Source organism: Oncorhynchus gorbuscha, linkage group LG06 (genome assembly GCF_021184085.1).
Source record: "Oncorhynchus gorbuscha isolate QuinsamMale2020 ecotype Even-year linkage group LG06, OgorEven_v1.0, whole genome shotgun sequence".
Taxonomy (NCBI): domain Eukaryota; kingdom Metazoa; phylum Chordata; class Actinopteri; order Salmoniformes; family Salmonidae; genus Oncorhynchus; species Oncorhynchus gorbuscha.
Genome location: NC_060178.1, coordinates 46,120,313 through 46,136,149, shown reverse-complemented (window position 1 = coordinate 46,136,149; position 15,837 = coordinate 46,120,313). Strand labels below are relative to the sequence as shown.

Here is a 15,837-nt window from a genome sequence, read left to right as displayed (position 1 = left end):
AACCTGCGTGTTCTGATTGCTTCTGGTGTGGTTGAACAAAATCAACGTGTGCGCATTGACCCACGTACGCGTCCGGTTTGGTCAGCATGTAACTAACCCCTCCCCCCCCAAGGGTTGGAAGTGCGTTTGGGTCCCTGGTCCCCTGCTCTCCTCTCAGCGTGTAGCTACCGTGTGCTCTGGACTCTGTGTTGTACTGTGCGAGTGCAGGTTTAGAGACAGTATCCTACTACACAGCCCAGGGAGTCCAACCCATACCCAGGAGCAATAGTAGTTAGGTGTGTGACTCGTCAACTGTAACAAAGCATGTCATAACCCCCCACCACCATCATCCTATTCTTCAACCCTTCATACACCAAACCCCTTACAGTACGTTGCACATGGAAGAACTCCCGTCTGTGTGCGATGGCTCAAATGTGACTGACAGGCATGATGAGGGCTGTGGCGTTCAAGGGGACCCCATGAATATGGAGCTGGCCAGCGGCCATTTTGGAGAGTGTCTGACCTTCTGTCACGTCCTGTTTCCTGTGGCAGGACCCGAGCAGAGCTGGAGCATGAAGCACTTATTGACGGTAACCTGGCAACCGAGGCCAACCTGATCATTCTGGACACTCTGGAGATCATCGTCCAGGTACAGAGGAAGGACGTTTCCACCAGCAGCACTGCAGATATTGTGACGAGAGAGATGCAAGACTTTGCCAGACTCTCACACAGTCGCTAACAGTATCGGCGCATGTGTACGTGCACAGGTTCGCTTCACGCTCTTGCAGCGTGGCAGCCAGGGCACCAAAATATCTAAGTATAGCCTCGCGCTTCAACCCTCTTAGTCGTTGTGGAAATGTACCCACTATGCTGTTTACTCCGTGCACCTATGTCATATCGCTGAGTCTACCTTTAAGAGACACCGGACTCCTCACAGAAGCACACAGTCTGGTTGAAAGATGGACACATTTGCAAACCAAATTTCCCTCTGGTGATAATACAAATGTATTGATTGATTGTGGTATGTATTTTTAAATGTTGTTTTGTTTAACCTTTATTTAACTCGGCAAGTCCATTTCGAGCAAATTCTTATTTGCAATGACATTATTTGTGTATCCTAGACGGTGTCTGTGACAGTCGAAGGAGAGTATCCCGGGGGGGAATGTTGAAGGTGCTGCTCCATAGCATGGCCTGTAACCAGAGTGCCCTCTACCTCCAGCACTGCTTTGCTACACAGAGGGCTCTCGTCTCCAAGGTCAGAATTGACTTCCTGTCTACAATGTTGTCGATATCTTCCATCGAGGAGTTGCACCTGTTTAAGGAGATTTTGTGAGGTTGATTTGTAAAACGTCTGCGTACTGTCATAGTATTGTCTGTTTATCATACTTACGTTCATTTCTGTGTGTGTGTGTGTGTAGTTCCCAGAGCTGCTGTTCGAGGAGGAGACCGAGCAGTGTGCTGACCTGTGTCTGCGTCTACTGAGGAACTGTAGCAGCAGTATTGGCACCATCAGATCCCATGCCGCCGCTTCGCTCTACCTGCTCATGAGGCAGAACTTTGAGATTGGCAACGTAAGTACAACGTCGGGACAACGCACAGCAAACACGGACACATAAGAGTACTTTCCAATACAACTATTGATCCCTTTAGGGGTCATTGTGTCCGTATTGATTGAAACACAGGAGAAGGACGTCTTGAACATATTCCACATGTGACATATGTTCAGGACAGGTTCCGTTGTCCATGTAGGTGTCCTGTGTTCTCGCCCTTTCTCTGACTGGCCCTGCTCCTTTCTGTAGAATTTTGCCCGGGTGAAGATGCAGGCGACCATGTCCCTGTCCTCCCTGGTGGGAACGTCTCAGAACTTCAACGAGGAATTCCTCCGGCGTTCCCTGAAGACCATCTTGACCTACGGCGAGGAAGACCTGGAACTCCGGGAGACCACCTTCCCTGACCAGGTAACCGCAGCAGACATGCTGGATGTCAATAGATTAGCACGGACTTACTGACATTTAACCCTTTTTAGTTTTTAGGTACTAAGCAGTGGAAGTACTTGTTCAATATATAAAAGTGCTACACCACACACAAAAAAACTGATGAAAATGGCGTCAGAAAATGGCTGGCAGGAAAGGGAATACTTTGTCCAATCACGTGAGAAGATGATGTCACCTTATTACCCATGCTTCCATGTTTCTATCTTTTGTGTGTACTTTAGGTCCAGGATCTGGTGTTCAACCTGCACATGATCCTGTCTGATACAGTCAAGATGAAGGAGCACCAGGAGGACCCAGAGATGCTCATAGACCTCATGTACAGGTATGGAACACACACACACACACACACACACACACACACACACACACACACACACACACACACACACACACACACACACACACACACACACACACACACACACACACACACACACACACACACACACACACACACACACACACACAGACTGAGCTTTTCTTCAAGGCGTTGCGTCTGTGTCCAGGATCGCTAAGGGTTACCAGACGTCTCCAGACCTGCGTCTGACGTGGATGCAGAACATGGCGGGTAAACACTCTGAGAGGACCAATCACGCAGAGGCAGCCCAGTGTCTGGTGCACAGCGCAGCCCTGGTGGCGGAATACCTCAGCATGCTGGAGGACCGCAAGTACCTGCCGGTCGGCTGTGTCACCTTCCAGGTGAGGGCAGGGGAAAATACTATTTTAGGACTAGATTTGACTAGGAAATCATCCTGGAGAGACATGGTACTGCAGGTTTAGTCCTAGCTCAGTGCCATCACAACTGACTCCAATTTATCAACTGAATATACAGAGTAAGATGTTGTAAAGAAAAAGTAATACCACGATTAACCCATTAGAGTGCTATGGCTGTGTCTAAATAATGAGTGACCATGTGTGACTCGTCTTTCTCCGTTTCAGAACGTCTCTTCCAACGTGCTGGAGGAGTCTGCCGTGTCTGACGACGTGGTGTCTCCCGATGAGGAGGGTATCTGCTCGGGGAAATACTTCACCGAGGCTGGCCTAGTGGGGCTGCTGGATCAGGCTGCTTCCTCCTTCTCCCTGGTGAGACTCCGAGAAAGAACTACTGCACTTAAGATAGACCAGAGGCAATCCACAGCTGGTTTATCTGTGACACATGGAGCGTTGTCAAGGCTTATTCTAACCACTCATAGGAATAAATACTTCACATAACCAGACCTGGGTCAAATACTTAAGATGCACTTAATCGTTTTTGCCCGGTATAGTGGAACCAATGGAATAGTCCCAAAAGTGCAAGCCCCAAGCTAAATCAAGCGCACCTCAATACGTTCAATACCTTTTCCCAGGCTGGTATGTACGAGGCGGTGAATGAGGTGTACAAGGTCCTGATCCCCATCCACGAGGCCAACCGGGACGCCAAGAAGTTGGCCACCATACATGGTAAACTACAGGAAGCCTTTGGCAAAATCGTGCATCAGGTAAAGCCACATGCTTTTATTTAGCTCTTGCCCTATACATACTGTAGGTATAGAGAACTGACAGACAGGACTGTTACGTGCCCAACAGACACTGTTACCTGCCCCACCTCTGTGTGGAGGTCGTTTAGGACTGCCTGTCTATGGATCTTACCCGTGCATGTCTGTGATTCTGGGACAGAGAAACACGTACTGTGACTGTACTGTGCCATGTGTGTGTTAGGAGCATGGACCCACCAGTGCATATTGTCTGTTGGAGGCATTGCAGGAAAGAGTATGCCAAATATGTACACTCTCAGACCGACAGTCACTGCAGTGTACCAACGTGACTGTAAACGTGTTTACATTGTCTTTTCTTTGTCACCACAGAGCACTGGCTGGGAGGTAGGTCCTAATGGTTTCTGCTCATTTACTTTTTGTCTCTACTTCATATTTATTATGTGCAAGTTGTGTTGCTCTCTGCTGCTATGTTACATTATACTGTACCGTCCATTAACATCTACCTGGATTGTGTGCTGTCCGTTTGTCCCTCCGTCCAACCAACTGTGGGACTACTGATGCCATGTGACGGCCAGCAACCCTCCTCCTCTTCCTCCTCTTCTGCTCTGTCTGCGGAAGAGGTTGTTTTAACGTGACCGTTTTGGCAGGCCTTGCATGGGAGCCCCAGTGTGATACTAATGGCAAGTCTTGGTGAATGAGGACTTCACCTACTTGCACCCCTGCCTTGTCAGACCGTCTCTCATCAACAACAAACAGTCTGGTCTGGTCTGGTGTCAACATTGGTCTGGTCTGGTGTCAACACTGGTCTGGTCTGGTGTCAACACTGGTCTGGTCTGGTGTCAACACTGGTCTGGTCTGGTGTCAACACTGGTTTGGTTGGGTGTCAACACTGGTTTGGTTGGGTGTCAACATCTGGTCTGGTCTGGTGTCAACACTGGTCTGGTTGGGTGTCAACACTGGTTTGGTTGGGTGTCAACATCTGGTCTGGCCTGGTGTCAACACTGGTTTGGTTGGGTGTCAACACTGGTCTGGTCTGGTGTCAACATTGGTCTGGTCTGGTGTCAACACTGGTCTGGTTGGGTGTCAACATTGGTCTGGTCTGGTGTCAACACTGGTCTGGTTGGGTGTCAACACTGGTCTGGTTGGGTGTCAACACTGGTCTGGATGGGTGTCAACACTGGTCTGGTTGGGTGTCAACACTGGTCTGGTTGGGTGTCAACACTGGTCTGGTCTGGTGTCAACACTGGTCTGGTCTGGTGTCAACACTGGTCTGGTTGGGTGTCAACACTGGTCTGGTTGGGTGTCAACATCTGGTCTGGTTGGGTGTCAACATCTGGTCTGGTTGGGTGTCAACATCTGGTCTGGTTGGGTGTCAACATCTGGTCTGGTTGGGTGTCAACATCTGGTCTGGTTGGGTGTCAACATCTGGTCTGGTTGGGTGTCAACACTGGTCTGGTTGGGTGTCAACACTGGTCTGGTTGGGTGTCAACACTGGTCTGGTTGGGTGTCAACACTGGTCTGGTTGGGTGTCAACATCTGGTCTGGTTGGGTGTCAACATCTGGTCTGGTTGGGTGTCAACATCTGGTCTGGTCTGGTGTCAACATCTGGTCTGGTCTGGTGTCAACATCTGGTCTGGTCGGGTGTCAACATCTGGTCTGGTTGGGTGTCAACATCTGGTCTGGTTGGGTGTCAACATCTGGTCTGGTTGGGTGTCAACATCTGGTCTGGTCTGGTGTCAACACTGGTCTGGTTGGGTGTCAACACTGGTCTGGTTGGGTGTCAACACTGGTCTGGTCTGGTGTCAACACTGGTCTGGTTTGGTGTCAACACTGGTCTGGTCTGGTGTCAACACTGGTCTGGTTGGGTGTCAACATCTGGTCTGGTCGGGTGTCAACACTGGTCTGGTCGGGTGTCAACACTGGTCTGGTTGGGTGTCAACACTGGTCTGGTCTGGTGTCAACACTGGTCTGGTTGGGTGTCAACACTGGTCTGGTCTGGTGTCAACACTGGTCTGGTCTGGTGTCAACACTGGTCTGGTCTGGTGTCAACACTGGTCTGGTCTGGTGTCAACACTGGTCTGGTTGGGTGTCAACATCTGGTCTGGTCGGGTGTCAACACTGGTCTGGTCGGGTGTCAACACTGGTCTGGTCGGGTGTCAACACTGGTCTGGTTGGGTGTCAACACTGGTCTGGTCTGGTGTCAACACTGGTCTGGTTGGGTGTCAACACTGGTCTGGTCTGGTGTCAACACTGGTCTGGTCTGGTGTCAACACTGGTCTGGTCTGGTGTCAACACTGGTCTGGTCTGGTGTCAACAATGGTCTGGTCTGGTGTCAACACTGGTCTGGTTGGGTGTCAACACTGGTCTGGTTGGGTGTCAACACTGGTCTGGTTGGTGTCAACACTGGTCTGGTTGGGTGTCAACACTGGTCAACACTGGTCTGGTCTGTGTCAACACTGGTCTGGTCTGGTGTCAACACTGGTCTGGTCTGGTGTCAACACTGGTCTGGTCTGGTGTCAACACTGGTCTGGTCTGGTGTCAACACTGGTCTGGTCTGGTGTCAACACTGGTCTGGTTGGGTGTCAACACTGGTCTGGTTGGGTGTCAACACTGGTCTGGTTGGGTGTCAACACTGGTCTGGTTGGGTGTCAACACTGGTCTGGTTGGGTGTCAACACTGGTCTGGTTGGGTGTCAACACTGGTCTGGTTGGGTGTCAACACTGGTCTGGTTGGGTGTCAACAACTCGCCTGTTGTCAAGGATTTTGGACTGGATTGTTAGATTTGTCCCACCTCAAAGTGAAATGTTCTCCCTTTTTTATTTGGAAAAAGACAAAACTAAATCGACCCCTGAGTTCCTTCATTCATACTGCTGCTTATTATCTTATTAACTGGTATTAACCTGGTGTGTTGCGTGACAAGGACAGAACACTCCTCCCTTTTCTCCTGAGGGAACTTAAGGACTGGGAGTACAGCTCCCTGAATGTTTCCAGGGACTGTGGAGCTCCACCACCACCATGACTACATCCTCTTCTTTTGCTCTCTTATCTCTCCCTCTCTCCTTTCACCTCCCTTCACTCTGTCTTTCTCTGCATGTTTCGTGTCGTGTGTTCTTAAAGTCAAAAAGGAATAGTTTGGGTGTTGATGGTTGCTGTCTATTCTATTTGCCTTGGTTTGTGTTGTTCTTGTGGTGTTCTCGTTTAGTTTCTCGAATGAATTACCTGGAATCCTGATTGAAATGTGTTCTTGTTTTCTCCTTTTGATTTCCCTGGTTGCCACGCCGACCCCTCCTTCCCACTTTACTAATTGTGTGCTGTGGTAAGTTTCTCGTTTGAGGATGACTTTATTTCTGTTACTTTTTTGAAGGGGAATGTAATGCAATGGACCACTGACAAACAACCACTGAGCCAAATGGCAGAGCAACTGATCACAGGAAAATATGCTATGTATTTCACTATGTGCTATATACCTATATTGCCAAGGCCATGTAAGGTAAGACAATTGTTCAATGCAACCAATAGGAGCAGTACTGGGAGCTTGCAGCCTTGAGTTGATCTGGTTTGGCTCAGTCCTGACCTGTTTCTGTCCAGCCACCTATATATCCTCCTCCCCCCCTTCTCACACACACACACACACACACACACACACACACACACACACACACACACACACACACACACACACACACACACACACACACACACACACACACACACACACACACCCACACACACCCGTTTTCCTTAGCTGCTCCACTCCTTCCTGAAAAACCACAGAGCTCTCTGCTTGACCAGCGCCTGTTCATTTCATTTGGCTCTGTCCATCCTCATTCATCTGCCAGTTTAAAGGCTTGGGTACCGGGCCATCTGGACCTTAGACCGTGACAGACTTTTTACACGTGTACTCAAATCAAGTCAGATGTTATTGGTCACACACACACATATTTATCAGCTGTTATTGCGGGTGTAGCGAAATGCTTGTGTTCCCAGAACCAACGGCGCAGTGGTATCTAACCATTCACACGTCAACACAACACCCAGAATTACGTACTGTTTCTAGGCCATTGCACATATTCCAATCTGATCAGCGATAACAAGTCAACGTGGTCATTGATAGAGCCTCTGAAAGTTGTTTGTTTATTCAAACATTTACATAAAAAACGGTGTCTATTACGCTGAAGGTTGTTGGTCTGTGTTCGTATTTGGTGTTGCGATTGAAGTGTTTGCTGATGATGAGAACTTGGAACTTGATGGTTTCACTGAGTTGGATGGATTTCAGCTAATGTATCAATAGTCTGGCTCAATAGTCTGGCTCAGACACAATCAGACTCACCATCCCGGGGTTATTACCGTGCTTTATCCTTACACTTCTGATTACATTCTGTGTAAAAGCAACATGTTTTTGTTCAAGTAGCATGCACGCATGCGCTTATATTTGACATTTTCCCACGTAAAACATGTTTTCTGTCTGACAGGATGGGAAGAGAATGTTTGGTACTTACTTCAGAGTGGGATTTTACGGCTCTAAATTTGGGGACTTGGACGAGCAGGAGTTTGTGTACAAAGAGCCTGCCATCACCCAGCTAGCAGAGGTCTCACACCGACTCGAGGTAAATGGCAGTTTGTCTCAAACTATCTTTTGGTTATTTTTTTCCAATTAGGCCACTGTTGATAACAGTCCTGAAATGTTTTGCATGTCAGCAGTCAACTTTTCAAGATGTTGGACTTTCAAGATGGAAAGTGTCTCTTGCTACAGTACATTATGTTTTGGGACCGTATCAACAGTGGATTAATGAAAGAAATACCAAAAGATTGTTTTTCAGTTGATTTTTCCTTTAGGTAATGGTCTCTTCTCAGTTTGTGAAATGGTCTCGGTCTCCTCTGTGAGAGAGCTGGAGCACCGAGTGTCCTGTGTGTTTGATCTCTTAGGGGTTTTATGGCGAGCGCTATGGGGAAGACCAGGTGGAAGTCATTAAGGACTCCAATCTAGTGGACAAGTGCAAACTGGACCCAAATAAGGTGCGTGTGGCGGTGGGGGAGAGGGTTTGTGGGCAACGATGTAATTCCAAATAATCACTTATTTGAATATTAATTTAGGTTATTTGAAGGCTATTGGTTATTAATTGGTTATTTATGTGTATTGTGGTTCATGTTGGTAAAACATCATGTTAACCAGGTGTCACTGTGTGTCTTTACTGTGTCCAGGCTTATGTCCAGATCACGTACGTGGAGCCATACTTTGACACCTATGAAATGAAGGACCGCATCACGTACTTCGACAAGAACTACAACCTGCGGCGCTTTGTCTACTGCACGCCGTTCACGCTGGACGGGCGGGCGCACGGGGATCTGCACGATCAGTTCAAGCGCAAAACCATCCTGACCACCTCCCACGCCTTCCCCTACATCAAGACCTGCATCAACATCATCCACAAAGAGGAGGTGAGGCACTGGCACGTCATCTCATAGAGTGACCATTACATCTCATAGAGTACTCATAGACTCATACTCATCTCATAGAGTACTCATAGACTCATACTCATCTCATAGAGTACTCATAGACTCATACTCATCTCATAGAGTACTCATAGACTCATACTCATCTCATAGAGTACTCATAGACTCATACTCATCTCATAGAGTACTCATAGACTCATACTCATCTCATAGAGTACTCATAGACTCATACTCATCTCATAGAGTACTCATAGACTCATACTCATCTCATAGAGTACTCATAGACTCATACTCATCTCATAGAGTACTCATAGACTCATACTCATCTCATAGAGTGCGATGTTCTTACTGACAATCATTCGTATGAAAAACAGGCATATACAGTGGGGAGAACAAGTATTTGATTAATGAGTGGAGAACAGGAGGGCTTCTTAATGAAAAAGTAACAGGTCTGTGAGAGACGGAATTCTTCCTGGTTGGTAGGTGAGCAAATACTTATGTCAATGCAATAAAATGCAAATGAATTACTTAAAAATCATACAAATGTGATTTACAGACCTCTACATGCTTTGTAAGTAGGAAAACCTGCAAAATTGGAAGTGTATCAAATACTTGTTCTCCCCACATCTTTGAGAACGAACAATCACCAACATAAAAGCTGGACAGTCCGGGAGAATCAAAATATTACATTTACATTTAAGTCATTTAGCAGACGCTCTTATCCAGAGCGACTTACAAATTGGTGCATTCACCTTATGACATCCAGTGGAACAGTCACTTTACAATAGTGCATCTAAATCTTAAAGGGGGGGGTGAGAGGGATTACTTATCCTATCCTAGGTATTCCTTAAAGAGGTGGGGTTTCAGGTGTCTCCGGCGCCTAATATGCATTTAGGAATATTTTTATCATGGCATGGGGACCTCATAGATTGTATGATGTTTGAGTCACTCAGATAGCATAAGCCATGGGAAAATGTTTAGAATTCCAGGAAATTTGCTTTAAAACAGCTACATTTTGTCACTGCAGCCAACAGGACCACCATTGGCCACACTCATGGCAATGCCGCCTCCACCTGCCTCATAGAGTACCACAGTTTGAGTCATAATACCCATAAAACCTAGAGGTCAAACAGGGAAATGTTTCCAATCGTTTTTCCACCATTCATTTTTCCCATAGGGGAATTTAGAAACACTTAAAATAAGGGTTGTGCTTTGTGTAGGCTTACCCTGGCATGATGTTTTGGTGACCATGTAAATCTCTCTAGGACAAGGTCATCAATATATTCACTTAGTTTCCAGATTTGGCCTATATCCCAGGTTTTTTTGGGACCTGATTAGCTAGCTCTTCCACCCAAATAATGTAGACCTGATTTGCTGCTATACAGACCTATTGATACAGTATTTGTACTTTGCTCTTTTGTCAGTAATAAAAACATTTATAAAAAAAGTGAAACTGCTCTGTGTCTCTATAAATTAAAGTACATTATCCATATTACACAACCATTATATCAGAACATTCTGAAACACTTTACCTCATGAATGTGACCCAGTACTGCGGGGCCTTGCTGTAGGGCTGGGGTTTGAACTGTGTTGACTAGTTTGTGTGGAGGCTTGGCCAGCTCCCCTTCAGTGAACTTGTCAGGGTGGACTAGGTAGCTGGACTGGATCTGTTCCATTCAGGTGAAACTATCCAGCAACTCCATGTGATTCGGGCACCACCTCTTCTGGACCCCCTGACTGCTGAGAGGGGTAGGCACTTGATATGTCTCTTTTAGAAGTAAAAAAAAAAAAAGAAGGATTCTCAATGAAAATAACTTGTATTAATAAATATTCAATATTTGACTGAGTCTGATTATTGTTTTACATTCAGCTGAATCCCAAATACGAGGGCTACCTACAGCACTACACTCAGGAGGTGCTCCAATGCATCCTGGGATTCATGCAGGAGGCCTCATAGACCATCAGGAAGGAACAGAAGGGTGACCAGGAATCACCTCTGTAAAACTGTCTGCACTTGGTCTCTACTGGGTGTAAGGTTATATGCATGGCCAATCTGGCTTGGCTTCTCCATATTTCACTGACTTTATTTTTTTCCACAGGGATTCCTTCCGCAGAATGAGTCTCCACAAGCTTGAACTTTGAAGATGAAGAGCATTTTTAAAATTAAGATTCATTGCCTTAGTTTATTAATGTGTAAAGACAGAGTCAGCGTTCCCGATAGCGAGCAGACGGAAAGCTAAAGAAGTGTTACCACGAACTCGGTACGTCAAACAAGTGTCTTATTCGTTTGCAGGCAGGCAGCCTGTTTACGCAATCAGTGGGTTTAACAAAGTGGGTCTTACTACGTATAATGTCAAATCATATTTCATGTGTTTTTTTATTTACTGTGTATCAATGCATTTTACGACTTGAACGTTTTAATATTTAATCAAAAATTGGAAGGACAGAAAACTTGCAAAATATGTACCGACACTATTTATCAGCTTTCTAATTTTTAGTTAAGCTACATTTTGTTTTTAGTTAGGGAAATGTTTTAAACATTGACATTGAATAGTTATGTATTTTTTTGTTTACTATTTTACTAAATAAATATTGGAATGTCCAAATGGGTGAGTATTGTTCTTTGAAGATGAAGAAGCCAATCTTGAAGAACTCTTGGGGAAACAAAGAAAAGCTTTGCATATGCTGGTGTTTTATTAAATGTACAAGAGAATCTACAAATTAGGAGGAGCGAGAAGTATGAAATATGTGGGAATAATTCACATGCAAAAGAATCTACTCTGGACTTTTCTGGTTTCAAAACCAAACCATTTATTTTAAATCTTTAGAATATCATATTTTTGACAGCAGGGAAAAGATTCATAGAAATTATGTTTTACATAAGTTACAACTTTATTGCTTATAGTAAATCATATATATGATCTTTCATAGGGCCAGAACTTGTTTAACTGGAATGAGGTACTGCTGTTGGACAGAACTTTACAAGAAAACATCCAATGTAGGCTAAATACATTCATCCATGATGCAAAAACATGTCTTCTTCAATACGATGTTGTACTACCTGACATGAGGACTCCTTGCTGTCCCCAGTCCACCTGGCCATGCTCCTGCTCCAGTTTCAACTGTTCTGCCTTACTATTATTCAACCATGCTGGTCATTTATGAACATTTGAACATCTTGGCCACGTTCTGTTATAATCTCCACCCGGCACAGCCAGAAGAGGACTGGCCACCCCACATATGCTCTCTCTAATTCTCTCTTTCCTTCTCTCTCTCGGAGGACCTGAGCCCTAGGACCGTGCCCCAGGACTACCTGACATGATGGCTCCTTGCTGTCCCCAGTCCACCTGACTGTGCTGCTGCTCCAGTTTCAACTGTTCTGCCTTATTATTATTTGACCATGCTGGTCATTTATGAACATTTGAACATCTTGGTCATGTTCTGTTATAATCTCTACCCGGCACAGCCAGAAGAGGACTGGCCACCCCACATAGCCCGGTTCCTCTCTAGGTTTCTTCCTAGGTTTTGGCCTTTCTAGGGAGTTTTTCCTAGCCACCGTGCTTTTACACCTGCATTGTTTGCTGTTTGGGGTTTTAGGCTGGGTTTCTGTACAGCACTTTGAGATATCAGCTGATGTACGAAGGGCTATATAAATAAATTTGATTTGATTTTGATTTGATTACTAGCATTTTGTAAAGTGATTGGCTAGGTATTTATTGACTGCTTGAATGTATTTATACAATTTTATACAAAATAATAAATCGACCAATAAATGTTATTTTCTACACGTGCAAAAGTTATTCCACCAAGAATTAGACTGAGATGGTCACCTTTATCTGTATCTAACTGAACTTAAACATTATGGACCAAAACTGAGCAGCTTATTTCTGACGGTCCAACAGTATTTGAAGGCATGGAGCCAGTGTTTTCCCTAAGTAAAGCTATGGACTTCCCGGGCCGTGGGCGCTTAAAATAAGGTTGCCTAATGAGCTGTATTTTGATGGCCTCTGGTACGTTATAATGACTTGATTCCATCTAAAATACACAGCAAAAAAAATATTTGCTACTTCATCAAGTTGTGGTACTGTGTAGAAAGACGTGGCTTTACAATTTTAAATGACTGCAAATGTATACGAATTCAGTGTATTTTTAATTATTTTGGATGTTGTCTAGGCCTATATGAAAAGACTGGTTTCAAGTCTTACATACAGTTTTACTGCACGACATGAATTACTGTGTCCGTAGGAACCAGGGCTATCGCTCAATGCAAACCATTTCGATCTACGGTGTCCACAGATCGATTTATAGGCGGAAATGTCGGGTTGGATCCGGTACCAGTAACCACGCAGGTCCCCAAAACGGGACCTGACATCTAAGAGGTTTATAAAACAGAAAAATGTGTTTAACATCTTGAAAAAAAGGTTACATAAAAAAATATATATATATATAAAAATAAAAGGTTTATAAGTATTATATATTTCTGACTACACAGATTTGTTTATATATTTTTTATCGTTGTCATATTTGGACCAGAATAAGTCTCTCTACGCTACCTATTGTTCCTGCAGTGAGGAGTCACCATCTTCATTGAATGTGTTCACAATTTATCTGCAGATTAACAGCCAAAAAGGTTACCAGTATGCAAATTAGGGAGACAGCTCGCTCCAATGTGATTCGGTGGGCTACACTGAGTATGCCTACATGCACACAATAATGCGATTATTGTGAGTAGACAGATTAATACATTTGATTAAAATGTTTAAATACTTGGCAGGAAGAACGATACCCCTAATAATCCTGTTTACATGCATAGCCCCCCCCCCAAATATTATTACCCCCCAAAAAGTATGTTTTTCACTGAGCCTTTGCTAGTCCTGTGTTAGCGGACCGATATAGCCGCCTGTAGCGTGGGCAAAAAAGATCAGCATCTACACCACCAAACTACTTACTTGGACACATCAGCAAATGGCCAATCAAAATAAACGTTCTACCACAGCGACCATGTAATTTTTGGGAAGCATATTTGATTTGGAGTTTGGACATAACGTTTGTATGTGAAAACTATTCTACTAAGCATTCATTTAGTTGTTCCAAACTCACTTCACTAGGTCTAAAGAGGGGGGCTTGCTCGGCTGGTGTAAGCAGGTCAAATACACTACTGGAACGCCGATTAAGTTGTTTACATGTCCTAACAATTTGAAAGATTGCTCCGAAAAACAGGTTTTAATCTGTGTATTCTTAAATCTGCGTATGGTCAGAAGTACGCGATGGGGAGGGGGGCGGGGATAGGTTGATCTCAGGTCTCCCCACTGGAAGCCCGAGGTAGGGGGGAGCGGGGGAATCTATCAAATAGCGCACCTCTAACTTTGTACAGTACTAATGCAATGAGTCAAATCAGTCACACTACGAAATGCTACCAAATAATCCACAATTCATTCATAATACTGTGAATATATAGTTTCACAGACGTATTGTCTGGGGGGGGGGCTGAAAGGTGGGTTCTCCCAGGGAGCCATACAAGCTACAACCGCCACTGACCCACACACATACACAGTGGTGTCCCTGGCGGAAGACCCTCCTGTATAATAACAGGTATGGAGTAGAGCAGGCTCTCAGGAAGTCCTCCTCAGAAAAAAAGCACTTCAGAGTCATCAAAGAGCATCCACTTCCCCTCGTTCTGCAGCAGGCTGCTCAGGGCCTGCTCCGTAGACACCCCACCTCCAGCCCCCTCGCACCCAGTCACAAGGACCTCCTCAGCCTCCTCCTTTATCCCTCCATTACTACTGTGTCCTGGGGCCCTGGAAATCCGTCTGGATCATCTGGTGGTGATGTCTGTCCCAGTAGAAGCTGCCTTGTCTGTGTTGGCTGTCTGCTTGTTGCCCCCAAAGTCATAGCTGGACAGGCTCCTCTGGCCCCCCCAGCAGTCCCACCCCCTCTGAGGCCTTCTTGGCCCCCAGCTTGCTGTTTATTGTGGTGCTGGCAGAGTTGGCGTTAGCAGAACCATTTTGTCCTTTACCATTGAGACTAAGACACTTCCCCTTCATCATAATCCAACACCTCTTCCTTGGGTTGCGGACCATGCAATTTCCCACCACACTCCTCTTCCTCTCCGCTCTGCTTCTCATCCCCCTCAGGCAGGTGGACCTTAGTGTCCTTGCTGTCCATCATCCTGATGTAGGTGGTATACCGTCCGCTGGAGATGGTGACAGCGCTGTGAATGACCACAGCAAACAGCTGGTAGTGCTGCCCTCCAGTGGCTGAGGGGTGCATGCACCACTCCTCCAGAGAGCGCTTGAAAGGGGTCTGTAGGGGGGGTATTCACCTTTGAGAGGCCGGCGTACGGGTCCTTCCTGAACAACACAGAGAGGGAGAGAGAGCGTCAGTCTACACATGCTGAGTAGCTTGAGACACAGGTTACAAAGATGGTTGCAAAACAAACACTGAACTAATCTAAACACACACTGAACCTCCTTTTTTCATCAGATCGGCTTACCAAGTACTGTTGTATAATGTGGTGTTGCGCTTCTGTGTTATATTATATCTGATTGTGTGTTGAAGTTGTATGTAAGTGGCCAAGTATCCATCCACTAACTAGAGTAAGTGCAAAACCAAGCAGACGGGGCATTATAAAGGACAGAGAAGCACTTGAGGTGGATGGTGACGACCTCTGGGGGGGTTTTATCAAACGGCAGACTCCTCTGACCCTCAGTGTAGTGGTGGCAGGTCTCACAGAGGTACTCTCCTACGATCCTCTCCAACGAGGCAAACTGGGAGATGGCCCACTTCAGAGTTTTCAGCTCCAGCTTGGGGTCAGGGGAGACTGGAGGGGTGGAGAGCAGAGCAGAGCAGAGGAGAGGGTGTTAGGGTGAGATGGTTGTAATATGAGAGGATATACATTGTGGAGACTGTTGTTTGGGCTGATCTTTGAAACCGCT

The 15,837-nt window shown here is 45.7% G+C and overlaps 2 pseudogenes; one reads left to right on the top strand and one right to left on the bottom strand.

Moving 5' to 3' along the window:
• The window catches only part of LOC124038022, a 93,003-nt pseudogene extending 83,600 nt beyond the window's left edge, over nucleotides 1-9,403 (top strand).
• A 4,959-nt stretch (nucleotides 9,404-14,362) lies between these two features.
• LOC124038691 overlaps nucleotides 14,363-15,837 on the bottom strand; it is a 119,317-nt pseudogene continuing 117,842 nt past the window's right edge.